Raw genomic sequence first — 18,371 nt, 5'->3', positions numbered from 1 at the left:
TCTCCCTCCAGCAAGCTACCTACAGACACTGGCCAGCCCCTCTGAGGTTTTCAGCACCAGACCCGAGGGCCTGTCTGCCAAGGTCCTCCTCCATCCCCAGGAATGCTGCTGGCTGGGAGCTGGAAGAAAGGGAAGGCCCATGTGCTCCCTCCCCCCAGCCCTCTGCAGGAAAAGAGGTGGATTCTGGATGGTTGCACTGGGAGGGGCCCAGGGTCAAGCTTCCTCTGGGTGCTTTGTAGCCCAGCTTTCCAGAAAGCAGCTCCCTGGAATAGATCCTGCCAGATAAGGATACTTCTGAACCTTCATCATCACCTTCATTTTCTTTATTAACTGATAGTAAGTAATGCAATGCTAGCAACTACCATTCATGGAGTGCTCACTTGGGTAGAAGCTCAGGTTATAAGGTTGGATAAACCCAGGTTCAAAGCCTGGCTCTTTTGTTTACCAGCTGTGTGGCTTTGGGCAAGTTACTTTCCCTCTCTGTGCTTTAGACTCCTAATCTTTAACAGGAGGAATGTGTACTATATGCCAGGCACTGTGATAATGCTGTTAAAGCACCAGCTCTCTAAGCCTCCAAACAACTCCATTAGGTAGGGATGGCTAGGAAGCCTGTTTTACAGAGAGGGAAACTCAGAGACCTCCCGTAAGTTGTCCAGCAAAAAAAGAACAGGGATTCAAACCTTTCCCTTTTCATTACCTTTGGAACCCTATGCTCATAAGACAGGGAGAGAGTGCTAGGCAGGAAAGAGGTCAGGAGAAGACCTGAGACCAACCTGGCATTGAACTTTCTGGCTGTGTGACCTTGGCCAAGTGGCCTAACTTCTCTCAACCTCCCTCTTCTTTTGTAAAGGGAGATGATAGCATCTACCCCACAGGGCAGTTGTAAACATTGAAGGAGGTGATATCTGCAAAGGGGCTTTGAAAACCAGAAAGCAAGTAACAAATCTAAGTTCTGGGTTTTTAAATCATCTTTATCATCCATGTTTAGAACTCAGGGTCCCCCCTGGTACAATTCAGTCATCCAATAAATATTCGTGAAGCTGCAACTGTGGATCAGGAACCGGCTCCATACCTGGACATCCAAACCTGAGTAGTAACAGAGAATGTGTACGGTCCCTACCTTCCCTTGATGACTGAACAATCAACACAATCAGAAAATTTTTAAATTTAAGACTCATCTTGTGCAATAGCCCTCTTAGTTTATAGATGAAAACACTGACGTTAAGTCCAGGGTGGGCAGGGGCCACTTACCTAAGATCTGCCAGCAAATTGACTTCAGGGCTTAGGGGAATTTGGGTCCTGCTTCCAAATGGGTATTCTTTTTTTTTTTTGCATTATGCGGGCCTCTCACTGTTGCGGCCCCTCCCGTTGTGGAGCACAGGCTCCAGATGCGCAGGCTCAGCGGCCATGGCTCACGGGCCCAGCTGCTCCGCGGCATGTGGGATCTTCCCGGACCAGGGCATGAACCCGTGTCCCCTGCATCGGCAGGTGGACCCTCAACCACTGCGCCACCAGGGAAGCCCTGGGTATTCTTTTGAACAAACCACCTGCCTCATTTTCTGCTCTCAGACGGAGTGGATACTGTCTCCCCTCTATGAACTATTAGTCCCCACACCTTTGCTCCCTCAACTAAGAGCCTATGTCCACCCTTTCTACTCTGATGCAAGCAACTCCCGAAGAAGGACTTGGCAATGCACTTGATTGGTCAATCGGGGGCCTCAGGCAACATCCAGGAATTGCCCTAGACCTGGGTCTTTGGCCAAGGGCTCTTCCGCGCATGGGCAGTAGACACCTCATCTGGGACATTTAAGCCAGCAGGGAAGTCATGGGGGTTACGATCAGTTTTCTTGCAGTGTCAGCATGTTGCAGCTCTTGGACTCCAGGCCAGGGTAGACCTGGGCTGTGACTTAACTTCCCTGAAGATCAGTTTCCTCCTCTGCAAAATGAAGATAGTAAGTACCTCTTGGGGTTTCGGAAGGTTCATTGAAATAGCACACGTAAAGTGCTTCCAGCAGGCACAGGCTAAGTACTCAAGACTGTTCTACCTATTTTCCTTGCAGACCAAGTCTCACTGATGCACGAAGCATTGCGAGCCTACTGTGTGCTTAGAGGGAGGCTAAGCTGCAAAGGCCACAGCCAAGAACGTTATCGAGCTCTTACTAAACCCCAGGCACCTCACTAAACACTGTACCTCCATTCATTCCTCTCAAAAATCCTATGAGGAAGAGTCTATGATTGTCCCCCTTTTACAGAGGCTTCGAAAACTGAGGCTCAGAGAGGTTATGTTGCCTGTCCTCGATGCCCTAGCTTGTCAGTGGCACAGCTGGAATTTGAACCCAGGCAGTCAGTCATATTCCAGAGCCCAATTTCTATATCCTGACTCACTGCTTCATACCCACGGTCTCTCTGTTTTTCCCAATAACGCTGTGGTTATTAGTGTTGTCCCCATTTTACAGATGAGCAAAATGAGGTTCAGGGAGGTAGAGTAACTCACCGAGCAAGGCAGCAGCAGAACTAGAAAGAACCCTAGATGTTCTGACTGCGATGGCCTTGACTTTTGTGACGCAGGGCAGGTGACTGGCCTATGAGTTCCCTCTAGCCTGGAAGAGCTGCCTCCTTTGAAGCTAAGTGACCTCACAGGAGTCATATGGGGCTCTCAGGCCACTGGGGTGTGTGCTAGGCATAGTGACAAGAAGGCGAGGCCACCTCGTGGTCATCGATTCTGATGTCCATTCCGTGCCCTGGGGCGCCAGTCAGCTACAGAGAGCTGGGCTGAGAAACCTGGCTCCCTGCCGGGCCACCCTGAAGTTCAAGGACAGATCTGCACCTGGCTGTCACAGTGACAGGATTTGTGAGCTTACGGGACCTCAGAGATGGAAGGAGCCAGGATGGTTGGCTAGCCCTCTGCTTGAGTGTGTTTGTGACACGTCTGTGCTTACGATGTGTGTACACGGGTAAATGTAATGTCTGTGTGTGTGTGTGATGGTACATGTCTGTGCTTGTGTAAATATGTGTGTGTTGGCACACGTCCACACGGCTTCATGGCATCTTTTTTGTTTTTCAGAGTGAGGCTGATTCACTTAACCAAATTAATGTTCACACGGTGACTGACTCATCTAATGGGAACAGCTAGTTCATGTACCAATAAATGAACTGACCCTCAAGACCCCTCCACCAACAAAATACGAAGTGGATCTCATTCCTGAGTTAACAAGTATTGGGCAATGGTCAGCTTTTTTCTGACTTTTTCTTGTTTTTCACAGTGGTGTCTGCCTGCCTCCGTCTAGCATTCTGACAAAAGAGGAAGTGTGAGAGCTTGCGAAGGAAGACAGGGAATAAAAACGCCCAGAAGAGAGGAAGAGGGGAGTATTTCACGGTTTATCAAAAGTGATTTTACTCAACTGACTTTCTGCGCAGATGAGGAACCTCACAGATCTCAGGGGGTCGAAGGCAGCCAAGTTCATCCACTGATTTTCAGCATAACTGGGGTCAAACCCCACTGGTCCAGCTTCTCTCCTTCTGGTTTTTCTTCTTCCCAGGATTTTCTCTTTCTCTGCTACTGCCTGCCAGATCCCTTACTTTTTATTCCAAATATGTAAACCTCAATAAACCTAGAGACAGGCTCATGCCTGATTTATCACCAGTTACAGAGGAGCCCGAGCCAATTATAAGGTGGATAAAAGGCCCCATGTGCGGTTTGTAAAAAGGCTTCCGCAGCGTGAACAGCTGAACTCCATAAAGCGCCCCCAGAATGTTTGCATAGTGGCTGCATTTTTTAAGAGGCTGAGCTTTGCGACAAGACCCTGGGTCCACTCAGACCATCGCACTGCGGTGGACCGCAACGGCTCACCACTGGGTGTACGGAACCAGCCGCTTGTCCGCTGTCTAGTTCACAGCACCTGGCACCTTGTAAGGGTTCGATAAATATCTAGTGAAGGAAGGCATGAATCAAATAATCAATAAACATTAGTTTTAGCAAAACAGAATTAGAAGATTAATTCCTCTAAAGGGAAGATAAAACCAAATACATATTCTTTCTGGCCAAAAAGATTTTGTTCTTCTGATTATCTGTGCCTCTGAGTCTCCTGGATTCAGAGACACCATGCTGCATTCTGAGGCAGGATCCTTTAACACCATGCTGCATTCTGAGGCAGGATCCTTTAACACCATGCTGCATTCTGAGGCAGGATCCTTTAACTCAGAGGTTTCCTTCATCCAGTCAATGTTTTAGAGTCCTGTGCATGGGCCGACTATGCCCGGTAAATGCTGGGCCTATAATGGTGGATCCGACAGACGTGGCCCCTGCTTCTGTGATGCTCACAGGTCGTGGGGAAAGCTGTCTACTTTGGGATTGACTGAACACGAGGCTGCCTGATGAACGCAGAAGCAGTCCCAGTCCCACCTCATGTTCCACGGCAGGGAAAGACCCCCAACCCCCAGTTATGGGAATAGTGGGTGAACCCCTCTGCCTCTGCTACGAGGCTAAGCTAAGTGTCAGCACTTTATTACTAGAGAGAAAAACCCACTGAACAATTCTTACTCCACTTTCTAGAGCCCGGAACTGCTACCACCTAAAACAAACTAACAAGAACCAAAGGGAGCAATTAAACCCAATGGGGCTCCACGGAGCCCTGAACACGCACAACGCCTGGAGGCAGCAGGACGTGCGGGCGTGGGGTTTGATCACACTGGACATCAGTAGATCAAGGTTCCGGCTGGAGCTTTGCCGGTAACATGCTGGTGGCCTGGACAAGGCCCTGCTCTTTCTGAGTTGTCCAGGTTGGATGAGATGAGCCGTGCGTCCCTTCCAGCTCAGACCTTCTGCATATGTACAAATACCTCTATTTCTCTGCCCTCTCCACCCCTCTACCTCTCGTCCCCCTACTCAGGATCCTGCTTATGCCTGGATTGTCCTGTGTCATTCTCCTAGCGTGCTGTCACTCTCAAAAGCAAGTTTCCTAGGGAACCACTGGCCATGTTGAACCCAAAAGACTCAGCCAACCCCAGGTCTGGGAGGGAACCCCAGCCTTCACTGCTGCGCTCAGAAGTCAAAGGGCAAAGATGCCAGTGCTGGTGGTCCAGGGGCACAGGGAGCACCTGAGCTCAGGGTTTAGGTATCCCCCGCCTCTGCACGCCTGGCCATCCTGTGGCTTGCCAGAGACTGAGATCCAGGCCCTTCCTCTCTGTCATCCACAGGGGGGTTCACTCCTACCGGGTGTTTTCCCACAGAACACCCCCACCCCAACGCAGACCTCTGAGAACCAGAGTAGAAGACTGATCAAAGGGCAGCCCTGCCTGTCCTTGCTGCTTCTCAGAGTAAAAGTTGAAGTTCTGATAATGACATGCCAAACCCAGCCTGACCTGGCCCACTCACTGCTTTGTATTGTCTCCTTCCACCTTCTACTTGGTCTATCCCGCCCCAGCCCTACGGGCTCCAACAGCAGAACGCCAGCCATATTCCCACCTCAGGGCCTTTGCACTGGCTGTGCCCTCTGCCTGGAAAGGGGGCACCACTAAGCACAAATACCTCTGTCCCTCTCAGCTTCATCATTGGCTCTGGTGCTCCTGGCAGAGGGAGGCAACCCTCCGGGGGCCTCTTTCCCCCACCTGGGCTCAAGTCCCCAGTACAGTGAATGAAAGGACAGAAAAGACGGGACAGGTGAGCTTGCTTGGTTTGCTGGGGAGGAGGTTGGCGGAGAGTCCATTTGTGAGAGGGGCCTAGACAGAAACGGGACTTGCTTTTATATTTTATCTTATTTTATTTTCTTTTATTATTTTCTTTTATTATTTTATTCACACGGCACGTGGGATCCTAGTTCACTGACCAGGGATCGAACCCACGGCCCCTGCAGTAGAAGCTTGGAGTCCTAACCACTGGACCACCAGGGAAGTCCCAGAAACGGGATTTATTTTGTCTTCTTACACCTGTCTTTTCTTCTCAGATTTCTCTAGTTCAGCCCGTATTTACCCAGGCCCAGGAGAGGCACTGGGGACACTGAAAAGCACGGATAGTAAGTTGGGCAGGCAGGCACGTGTTCATTCAGTGCCTACTGTATACAAGGCGCCATGCTAGAAGTCACACCAGAGGGCAACTTGGTAAAACAATCGGGACAGCCAACAATGATCGAGACCTGCTATCAGCTCTACTCCAAGCTGTGTGTGTGTCAGGTGGCTTAATCCTCATGGCAGCAATTATCAGCTATTCCTACCATGATACCCCCACCTCACAGAGGCTGTGGCTTCAGAGGGTCAGTTATCCAAGGGATGGTGTGAGCCTAACCCTGACTGCCCTCTTTCTGTGACCTTTTAAAGGTCATGAACATCTTTGAGAACGTTGAGAATGCTGAAGACCCCTCCCCAGAAAAATACACATACACGGAATTGTTATGGACTGAACGTGCACCCCCACATTTATATGTTGAAGTCCTACGTCCCGATGGGATGGTATTTGGAAGTAGGGTCTTTGGGAGATTATTAGGCTTATTAGGTAGAACCCCATGATGGGATCAGTGCCCTTATAAGAAAGGGAAGAGACACCAGAGCTTCCTTTCTCCACCATATGAGGATACAGCAAACAAGTAGCCGTCTACAATCCAGAAGGAGGGTCGTCACCAGACACTGAGTCTGCTGGCACCTTGATCTTAAACTTCCCAGCCTCCAGAACTGTGAAAAATAAATGTTTGTTGTTCAAGCCACCCAACCTATGGTGCTTTGTTATGGAGCAGATGAAATAATTTTGCATACAATTTCAGGGGCCTTAGAAAGCCTTGGTGATCCAAAGACGTCAAAGGCCGTTTAGATCTGAGCTTCCCGGGCAGCCAAGGCCAGAAGGAGATACTGGGTTCTATAGCTCTCATTTATCTTCGGAGGAAAAAAAGGCACATTAAGTTCTTTGAAAGAGAAAAATCTCTTTCCTGGCACCATCATCTGGGAGGAATTTCTCTCTTGGCGGCAAAACAGTAGCTCTTCTTTTTCCACTAAGCAGAAGCTAGCTGCAGGTTGCCTGGGAATCCCAACCTGCGAAGATGGCAACACCTCGAAATGTAAAACACTTCCTGCTTCCTTTCTCTGACAATAGACTGTAACCCTCCCTGAGTGTAAATACAGCTCCCAGTTTGGAAGCAGGTTGCTAAACATATGCACGGGACATATGGAGGACCCGGCGAGTGCAGCCGCCCCCAGGAAATACTTCAGCAGCCAACCTGCTGCACCGCCGCCGCCGCTATTCCCTGTGGTCCCCACTGAACAGCCAGGCCCGTCGCATCTGGCCCTGGGGACACACTGATGGGACACTGGCTGTTCTTCTGGGGAGGCAAGGCCCACAGTCCTGATGACCTTTCCTGGAGCAGACTGGGCTTCTCCCGGTCCCTCATGGTAGGGCCTCCGATCCTGTGTGGGGCGGGGCTGGGCGCCCTCTGCCAATCTGATCATTTTTCAGCCTCTATCGTTCCACTCCCTTTCCTGCTCATCTCTCTTATTTCTGACTCTTTCTCATTTTGGGTCATTCTCATTTTTTTCTGTGTCTTTTTCTTTCCTCTGCTAGTCTCTCGCGCCTACCTTCTCTGTGTTACCTTGTTGATTCTGATTCTCTGCCCCATGTTTCCTCTGTCTTCCTTTCCTCTGTATCTAGTGCTTCCTCTGGCTCTGTCTCACCTTCTCTTCTTTCTTTCATTCTCTGTCTCTTATTAGCTTTTCCCCTTTGTCTCTCCATCCATCTCTGTGTGTCTCTCAGTCTCCATGTCCTTGTGTTTCTTTCTGTCTTCCGTCGGTACTTTTTTTCTCTATGTAGGAATCTGCCTCGCTCCTTTCTCTCTGTGCTTTCTGCACCTAATAATCTCTCTCTTCCTCCCTCCCTCCTTCTCTCGGTGGTGGGCTCTCTGCCTCTCTGCCTCTCCTTTCCCAGTGTCAATCAATCTCTGTCTCCTTACCCCTCACTCTTTCTTTCTTGTTCTCAGGGAAGGGGGCTGGGACCCAGAGAACCCTGCACCGTATGAAGCACAAGGACGGTTAATCAGCTCAGAGCCCTGAATCTGTGCCTTACGGATCCCCCCCCTTTCCCACAGCCATTTCACCCCCTGGTCTTTGGGATACCCCTTTATTTCCTCCTGTACCTGACACACACACAGTGACCCTGGAGTCCAGCCTGCCCCGCAGGCCTCTCCATGGGCCTGGCTCCATTCCACTCCTGGCTCTGGTGCCTGGTTGCCATGGTTACCCCGGCTTTCCTCAGAGGCCACAGGGGATGCTGGTGCCGGTGGCTTGGACCAGAAACACCCCCCTGGCTCCCGTGCCTCCCCCACAACAGGCCTTTCTCCTCCTGTCCAAGGGATTCCAGCCTGGGGAACCTCCCATAATTCTCTAGGAGGCCATACTTGTCTCAAAAGGACACTGCTGACAGTTTGTTTGAAAAGAGACATTAGGCCCATAGCTAGCTCATCTCAGCTGAGCTCATGACCAGGATACCATTAGCCAAATGTGGGTCAGACCAAGATCAAAGCTGGGGAATCCTTACTAACACTCACTCATCCAGCCATTCAATTATTCAAACATTTGCAGATAGAGGGATGGATAAAGACAGGTCCCTGCCTTTGAGAAAACCCTGCAGATAATAGGGACATAGGGCCCTGGAAACACCAACCTCCTTGAGTCTAGCTCATCAAAAAGGTCCCCAGAGGAAACTGTAATGGCTGGGCCTTAGAAGGTGAATAAGGGTAGGAGAAAGAGGGTGAGTGGGATTTGAGGCAAATGACACAGCCTGTGCAAAGGCACTGGGGTGTGTAGAATGTGATCATGGGACAGTAAGCTCCATGAGGACTGCAGCCTTAATGCCTAATTCAGTGCCTGGCATAGTAGATGCTAAACAAATGCTTAGTGAGTGAATGAATGAATGAGCTGCCAGAGACTCAGTAGAGTCTGAACACATAAGGAGCATGGAGGAGGTCGAGGAGGAGCAGCTGGAAATATATGCTCAGCAGGATTCATCGACTCCCTGTCCATCCATGCTAGAGTGGGGACTTCATGCCTTAGCCACCTAGAGTTCTTGTTTACTTGTTCATTCATTTGTTCATTTGCTTTTTAAAGAACCATCACTCTGGCAGCTGTTTTGAAGATTAATGGAAGGTGAGACTTGTAGATTTGACCTGCTCAGAACCGAACTCTCGATCTTTCCCACCGACCCCGCCCCCCTTCCGCCCAGACCTGCAGGAAGCAGGAAGCGCCATGGTTTTCTCTACCCCGTTGATGGCGACACCATCCTTCCAGCTGCTCAGGCCAAAATCCCTGGCGTCATCCTTGACTCAGCTCCTTCTCTCCCCCCCACATCTGGTCTGTCAGGAAATCCTGTCAGCTGCACTTTCAAAAAGTGGCTGGACTCCATCCACTTCTCCCCACCTCCACCGCCACCATGCTCACCCAAGACACCATCGTCTCTTGCCTGGGTTGTTGCAATACCCACGAACTTTCTGTTTCCCCCTCCCCTCTTCTCCCTGCACCCCCTCAAGTCTCTTCTTGCACAGCAGCCAGAGTGATTCTATTAAAATGTAAGTATGATTATGTCACTCTTCAGCTCAGAACTCTGCTACGGCTCCATTCAATGCTGAATAAAAACCAAAGTCTGTGCAATGGCCTAAGGGCCCTACAAGGTCCATCCTTCATCCCTTCTCCTCTTCTGCAACACTGCATCCCTCACTCACTACTTTCTGGCCGCCTTACTTTTCTTCAAACACTTCAAGCAAGTGCTTGCCTCAGGGCCTTTGCACTGGCTGTTCCCTCTGCCTGTGTGCTGTTCCCCCAGACACCCTCACTGTCTTCACACCCACGTCCTTCACGTGTTCGTTCAAAAGTCATCTTCTCAATGAGGCCTATTTGATCATGGTGTTAGTTTCCTAGGGGGCTGAGTAACAAAGTGATACAACCTGGGGAGCTTAAATCACAGAAATGTATTGCCTCACAGTCCTGAAGGCTAGAAGTCTAAAATCAAGGGGTTGGCAGGTTGGTTGTTTGCGAGGGCCATGAAGGAGAATCCGTTCCATGCTCTCATCTAGTTGGGGTTGTTTGCTGGCAATCTTTGATATTCCTGGGCTTGTAGATCTCTGCCTCCATCTTCACATGGTGTTCTCCTTATATGCAGGTCTGTGTCCAAATTCCCTCTTTTTATAAGGACCTAGTAGGAGCCCACTCTACCCAGCCTGACTTCACCAAATTTAAAATTGCAGCCCTGCCTCTGATCTCCCTCATCCGGAGGTCACCGTCCCACCTGCTGGTTAACTTACTTGTTTGTTAGGATCATTGCTTCTCCCCCTGCAAGAATATAAGCTCCACGAGGGCAGGACTTGTTTGTTTTGTTCACTGAAATAACCCAAATGCCTAGACCAGTGCCTGACACATTGTGGGAACTCAGTGAGCTTTGTTGGATGAAGGTGGACAGGCAGGAACGTGAGAGACCACTTAGGAGCTGTTGTGGTTCCCAGGCTTTTGTAGCCCAAACAAAGTCCACACAGAAGGGATGACAAGCAGGGGACAAATTGAGAGGATATGATGGAGTTAAAATGCACAAGAGTATGTGGCTCTTAGATGATCAAAAAAGGCGGATGGAGGTACAGATAGAAGACATTCCAAAATTTCCTAATCTCTTTCTAGCTACTAAGTGTCTTGTGGCAGACACTGCTGGTTAACTCCCCCAAATCCTGCCCAGCCCCCAGCTTAACACCATAGGGGGAAGGTCAAGAGAGAGAGACGCTAGCAGCTCTGACGTTGCTATGATATTAACTCAACACCAGCCATCCCTCCCCTCAGAACTCTTCCTGAATCCCATTTATATCTGTGGGGCTCCTGGGTTTCAGTATACAACATCACAGAGCTGCTTTGCTACCTGAGACAAATTCAATGTGTCTCAGATGTGACCAGGGTTCTCTTCCATCACTAGGTTGCTACATCCTAGTGTAGCATGCAAATAATATAAAGCCCAACTCAAAGTAGCCGAAAGAGTAAGGACATTCCATTTTCTCATATAAATAGAAGTCTAGAACTAGAATACATAATTTATGCTCAGTGATGACATCAAAGACCCAGGTTTCCTCCATTTTTCTGCTCAGCCATCCTTGATTACCTCATGGTGCAAAATGGCTGCCACAGCTCCAGGTCAACATGCTCAAACGACAATGTCTACAGATCTGAAGAGAGTGGGCCCCTTCCTCCTGCTGTTCCTTTTTGAGAGAGGGAGAAAAACCTTCCAGAAGCACCTGACCTGACTTCCTATTGCATCCCATTGGCCAGAATTGCACATATGTCCTTGCTCCATGCCTGGTGTCTTAGTTTGCTAGGGCTGCCATAATAAAGTACCACAACCTGGGTGACTTAACAGAAATATGTTTTCTCACAATTCTGGAGGCTATAAGTCCAAGATCAAAGTGCTGGCATGGTTTCTTCTGAGGGCTCTCTCCTAGGCTGTAGATGCCCGTCTTCTCCCTGTGTCCTTACATGGTCTTCCCTCTGTGCGTGTCTGTGTCCTAATCTCCTCTTCTTACAAGGACACAAGTCATATTGGATTAGGACCCAGCCTAGTGACCTAATTTTACCTTAATTACCTCTTTAAAGACTAAACACAGTCGCATTCTGAGGCACTGGTTAGGTTAGGGCCCCAATATGAATGTGGAAAGGACACACTACAGCTCAGAACACCTGGTAGTAGCTCAATAAACATGAGTTATTGGTATTTATATTTGCATTTGTATTCACACTTGTGTGGGTTTTAAAAAATTATTATTGTATTCTCTGTCTCTGTAATAGAAAGTGAAGGCTGCTCTGATTGAATTGTTTAAACCAGATTAAAAGATCATATAAGAAATATTACTTTGCAAACAAAAATCCTAACCCAGGAAGGAGTTACTGCTAGTAGGATTCAGGGATAGTAACCTCCAGAGAACAGGGAATGTGCTCTTCGCCCCTGGCTCCTGCCTGATTTGCTAGGTAAAGCCTGGAGGCCTACCTGATGGTGGTATCCTGTTGTCCCTGGCCTTCTGTCTTGCCTGGAGTGGTCACAGCTGAGTGGGGTCACTTGGCAGCAGGGAAATCAGCAGTTCCTGGGGAGGGGTGTGGGAGAGGCTGGTGGGATGGACCACTTTTGGGGCAGGGCATCAGGCATGGCAGCTGACGGCTGATGGGTGGAACACACCAGAGCAGATTTGGCCTTCTGGGGGCAGACTATGTCCCTACTCTGAGCTTCTTTTCAGCTATTCCCAGAGGATTCCTTCTCACCCTGATTGGTTTCCGGGAGGGAGAAGGTAAAGAGTGGAGGAGGAGGTACAGCCAGGATGAACAGAGGGCCAGAGGTGCTTTCGTGGCTGTGTCCCTCAAGGCCGAATGTTTTCATTCGATCATCCATCATCCACTCATCCATTCAGCAAATATGTATCAAGTGCCTTTAGGCTGGGCAGGCGCTGTTCTGGGTTCCAGGGATATGGTGGTGAACAAAACAAGTTCCTGGCTGCATGGAACTTACAATCTAGGGAGGGAGACAGACAATGAATAAACCAGCCAGTATTTATAGAATGTCCTGTCAGGTACCATGATGAAAAAAGAAGGGTAAAGGGGTGGAAAATGAGAGAGTGTGGTGTTTAAAATGGGTCCAGGAGGGCCTTCTGAGAGATGACACTTGGGTGGATACCTGCACGCAGTGGGGAGAGAGCTGTATCCACGGGAACGGGACTCCAGACTGAGACGACAGTGCCTGTAGGAGACCCAGGAGAAGAATGCGCTTGGCGTGTCTGAGAAGCAGCCGGAAGCCAGTGTGCCAGAGGGGGTGAGCGAGGATCCTGCAGGCCCTCAGAGGCCGTGGAGAGACTTGGACTTTCACTTCGAGTAGGAAGGGAAACCACTGACACGTGTGAGTAATGGGAAGACGTGGTGTGATGTGCTGTGGGCAGAACAGGAGGGCTCATACCACACAGTGCTAGCAAGGACAAGGTGCCGTACTTCTCCAGAAGTCTTTATACACTTCATAGAAGTGTTGTATGAGGTTTTTAAATTAGGACTGTTGCTATCCCATTTTACAGAAGAAGAAACTGAGGCTTTGGGTGGGAACTCACTTGCCCGAGTTCAACCACTAGCAAGTGGTGGAGCCGGGCTCTTACCAGAGCCTGGGCTCAGCATCCCTGTGGATTGGAGATCCACAGACCCGCATCCCAGCCTTGGTCCTGACGCTTATTAGCTGTGACCCTGGATGACTGAATTCCCGTGGTTCCATTTCTGCCTCTATAAAATGGAAGCATGGCAGATGGGCTCAGAGTCGGCGTCCGTAATCCTGCCGCCTGGTGTTCATGGCCTTGTGTAATCCTCTCCACGGAGTAAATTGCTTCTAACCAATAGACTACAGCAGTGTTGAGGGATGCTACAACCCTGATTCAGTGAGAAAAGACCATGAGTTCCATCTTCCTAGGAGACTCTCTACTGCTTTCTGGGCTTGCAGACTTTGATGAAGAGAGAGGCCCATGTGTAAGGAGCTAAGGGCAGCCTCTGGCCACAGCCCACAGAGAGCTGAATTTTGCTAACAACCACTGAGTGAGCTGGGAAGTGGACCCTTTCATGGTCAAGCATTCAGATGAGACTGAGACCATGGCAGAGGGCTCTACTGCAGCCTGGGAGAGACCCTGAAGCAGAGGGTCCAGCTAAGTCCTGCCCAGCTTCCTGACCCACAGAAACTGTGAGACAGTAAATGTGTCTTACCTTAAGCTGCTGAGATTTGGGGTAATTTATATTACCCAGCAATAGATCATTGAAACAGGGGGTAATACTTGTGGGAACCACTGATAGGTGTTTTGGAGGATCAAGCACAATGTTTCGTATAAGGTATGTAGCCTCGAGCCTGGCAGAAAGTGAGTTCTCGATAAATAGCAGTAGCTGTTTTCACTTTAATGATTAAGTCCTCCCAGAGGGCAAAGGAGAAACCTGTACTCCCTGGACTTCAAGCATGAACAACACACGGGCTTGCTAAGATCTAGGTCTAGAAAGGCCAGGCTTGGCCCTCCTGCTCCGAGGACAGGAGCATCCCTGGCCGATTTCCCCACTCTGGGGCCTCCCAGTCATGCTGACGTCCATGACCTGGCAGATCCCACACTGGGTCCTGGACTGGTTTGCACCCACAGTGACTCCAGGATTTATGCTCCTGCCCCCACCTTCCCACTTCCAGAAGCCCACCCTTCTTGGGGAAAAGACCTCCCTCCCTAATCCCAGAGAGGAAGGGGTTGGGGTGTGGGAGGAGAGCACAGCCCAGCCAGAGGCTCAGAAGTGGGCTCAGCCTGGCCTCTCTTTTGGGGGCTAGCTCCTACCCATCAGAGGCATCCAGGCAGTAAGCAGGCCTTGGGGCACCCGGCCTTGGCTCCAGCATCCCGTCCTTGCCAGAGCTGTCGTGGTGTCGTTCTCCACATGGGCCATACGCCCCACTGCATGCACACAAGGCAGCAGCCTCCAGCCATGAGTCATCGGCTCCAGCAAGGCCTTACGACCATGACCATTTCTCTTGAAGAGATCAGGAGCCAGCTGTTTTTCCACTGTCTCAGAAGCAGAAGCAGGACACACCATATCCAGGCACCTGGTCCATCCTCTGGTCTCCCTCACCACATATCCTGGCATGTAAGGAGGTCTTGGGACCCCTCTCGTTTTGTCTCTCTCTCTCGGTAATGTTGTCTGTCCTCTTTCCCTCTCTCTCTCTCTCCCTCTCTCTCCCTCTCCCCACTCTGCCACCATATTGCTTTCATCACTTTCCCTCTGCCCACCTTGCTTCAGGGAGGCCCCCTCCAGACACCTCCCACTCCCTGAGGCCACCTTGCACTTTCCTGCCTGTGTGTCTCCTGAGCCAGCGGAGCCCACCCCTTGTCCCACTGCCATGTCCACACAGTCAAGTCCTGGCTCAAGGGCCACCTCCTCCTTGAAGCCCACCCTCATTACCTCCTCATCCTCTGCTGTCCTAGCTGCTACAGAATTGCAAGCCACCTCAGGGAGCTGGGGAAATGGAAGCAAGTATGAAATGATAATTGTGATAAATGCCATAGAAACAGAAGACCAGGGGCATGGGAGCTGATGCGCTACGCTCCTTACCCTGGAATTGGCTGGGGGTGGGGTCTGAGAAGGCTTCCTGAAGGACTTTGTTTCTCCGCTGGGACCTAAAGGACAAGTTAGCGAAGTGAAGAGGAACGGAAGAGTGTTGTGGACAGAAGGAACAGCAAATGGGAAGGCTCAGAGGCAGGGAGGGGGAGGCAGGATGGGTAGACAGATAGATGAGTGGGTGGGGTGAACTGGTGGCTGATTGAATGGGTGGGTAGATGGATGGATCCAGGAATGCACGGAAGATGCGAGAACGTAAGACCTGCTTGGCCTGCTATAGTGTCAGAGCACCTACCTCTAGCAGGAGGCAAGGGGGAGGGTCCTGGGTCAAGCCTGTTATCTGCCGTCTGGCTCTTTGATCTGAATCCCAGGCAGACACTAATGACCACTGCCTCCACCCCCAGCCACAGAGACCAGACCCTCTGACCTCAACCCCTTTCCTCCTCTCCTGGGGATCCTGGAGATAGGGTATTTATAGCTGATAACCTCCCTGCCCCCTGCCCCTCTTGCCTCTCTCTGGCCATTTCCTTCAATTCTCCTGCCCTGATCATGGGAGGTAGCAGCCCCACCCTGCGCCTCAGAGACCTCCCCCCTCCTTTCTTTCCTCCTTATCTCTCCTGGCACGTTTCCTGCCCCAGGAGATAGGGAGAGAAAGGCCGACCCGTGAGCTTTGCCATAGTGGGAGCGAGGCTCTCAGAGGCTCCAGGGTGGGGTGGACTGCTCAGGGCCTGAGGGTTCCCCTGTCCAGCTCCCTCTGCCAGTGTGGGAAGCGCCTACACTGCACGTGGGGCTGGGATGGTGACGACGGTGTATGTTGCGGGCAGCTAAGAGCACATGATTTTGCCTCTGCCTGGCTCTGTCCTCGGTGAGTCACTGCCTCCCTCAGCCTCGGGTTCCCCGTCTGTGAGATAGGGCTGGTGACAGTCCATCTCCAGGGCCGGTGTGGGACTTAAGGGAGACAGCGGACATCACAGCACGACTGAGGACGTTTAACTTCTGTGATGAGGGCAGAGAATCTTTTGAGGAGCTCTATGGGGAGGGAAAAGGGGGTGCAGGACCTCAGGTAGGTCAGGGGCAGGGGGTGGGATGCAGGGCATCTTGGAAGCCTGGGAATTGCTTAGGAACCCCTGCCTTGGGCATCCTGCCTCTGGCTTCCAGGAGAGACTGGGGATATGGGTTTCGGGCTCCCTCCATCCTCCCACCCCTCCTACCCACCCCCAACACCCACACACAGAGCAGGAATGGAGGGAACTTGCTCCCACTGTCCTCTTGCAACCCATGGGAGAAAGGTCCACAGAGACCCCGCCCCACCCAGGCTTCCACTACGAGCCTGATACACCCCCTCCTAGGGGAGGGGCTCAGAGAGAAGAGCTGACACTCCCCTCTGCAACTTTAAAGGACCTCGAAGTGAGGAGAGGTCAGGGCTGACATCGAAAGAGCCCAAATTGTGACTTTCAGGCTGCTCCCAGCAGTGAAAGCCCGGAATCCTAACCACTGGACCACCAGGGAATTCCCTGCAGGGGCATTTCTGAGTGATTCTGGGCATTTCTCTCCTGATGACATTCTGGTATCTCATTTGTTCACTCAACAAACATTTTCAAGCACCTACTGTGTGCCAGGCACAGTGTTAGGCCCTGGGGAGACAGAAGTGACCTAAAATAGGGACGAGCCTGGCTCTCTTATATGGAACAGAAAACAAGCAGATCAAGAATAGGGCCTCCCTGGTGGCGCAGTGGTTGAGAGTTCGCCTGCTGATGCAGGGGACGTGGGTTCGTGCCCCGGTGCGGGAAGATCCCACATGCCGCGGAGCGGCTGGGCCCGTGAGCCATGGCCACTGAGCCTGTGCGTCTAGAGCCTGTGCTCCGCAACGGGAGAGGCCTCAACAGTGAGAGGCCCGCGTACCGCAAAAAAAAAAAAAAAAAAAAAAAGTAATAATTACTGATTGGAGTGAGTATTATAACGAGACCAAGCAGAATGCTAGGACAGGAAATAGTGGAGGGACGGCTTGTCTAAACAGGGTGGTAGGGTCAGCCTTTCTCAAGAGGGGAACTTTAACAGCCCTGGCCACGGTGAAAACTGGGAGAACCAGTTCCAGGTAGAAGGAGCAGCAGGTAGAGAGACCTGTGGGAGAAAGTTCCACATCAAAACGTCCCAACCCAGACTGCAGCTCGGCTCGAATGTGTTTCTCCTCCAGCTATTCCTGCTTTCCCGAGTCGTGTGAGGATCCTCCTCACCAGGCCCCACGGCCCGTCTGTCACGAGGCTGAGAATTCTTCCTCTGACCTGGCTCTGCCATCATGCTCCCATCCCCAGCCTGGACTGTTGAGACACTCCGTCACTGGTCCCATAGCTCGTCTCCCCACCCTGCAGTCCAGCCTCCTCCCTGCTCCCAGGGATTGTTCTAAACCAAAGCCCTCAAGTAGCTGCCCTGCTCTAAAACTGCCCAGGACTCCCTATTGCCCACCCGACCCAAACCAGACCCCTTGGGTGCTTCACATCATACCTGCTAGGCCCATGCCTCTGCACCCCCTTTTGTCCCTAGGAGCCTCCCATAACGTCCTGTCCTTCATGCCTTTACGCGTGCAGTTCCCCCTGCTGGGAACGCCCTCCCCCCAGTGCTCCTCCACCTCCATGGTCACTCCTCCGCTGCACGTCCCCTGCCTGCCCTTCACCTAGGCATCTAGCTGTCTCTGTTCCCCAGGAGGAATGCCTTTCTCATATTTGGTCCCCCAGTGCCAGCCCAGACCTGATAGGAGGGGAGGCAGTGTAGCCCACTGGGTGGACTCAGGACAAGCTCAGGTGAGGGTCCTGGCTCAACCCCTCCCACCTGGGCGCTCTCAGTTTTCTCATCTGTAAAATGGGGATAATATTAGTGCCTTTTACATCAGCTTGTTGAGTTGATTAAGTGACACGTTTAATTGGGGGCCACTGCCCCAGGAGATGTTTTGGAACTGGACGGCGGCGTTTTGGCTGGTCACAAAGCTGGGGATGGGGGGGAACACCATTCTAGTTAGTAGGTGGAGAAGGCAGGTGTTGAGCAAAACGTGGGACAGCCATGCCCAGTGAGAACGGTCCCATGATGCACATGACTTTCACGTGTCCTGCTGGACATTCATCTAGGGAGGAAAGGTGTATATAATTATATGAATCTAGACTTTAACTCTGCTTTACGTATAAATATAAAACGTTTTGCACAGTGTGAATACGCTCTGATTTTTCCACGGGTCAACTGACTAAAGGCAATAACAAGAGAAGTCTCTACTTCGTTTTATT

Source organism: Delphinus delphis, chromosome 8 (genome assembly GCF_949987515.2).
Source record: "Delphinus delphis chromosome 8, mDelDel1.2, whole genome shotgun sequence".
In the NCBI taxonomy this organism is placed as follows: Eukaryota; Metazoa; Chordata; class Mammalia; order Artiodactyla; family Delphinidae; genus Delphinus; species Delphinus delphis.
Note: the sequence above shows the minus strand (reverse complement) of the source record.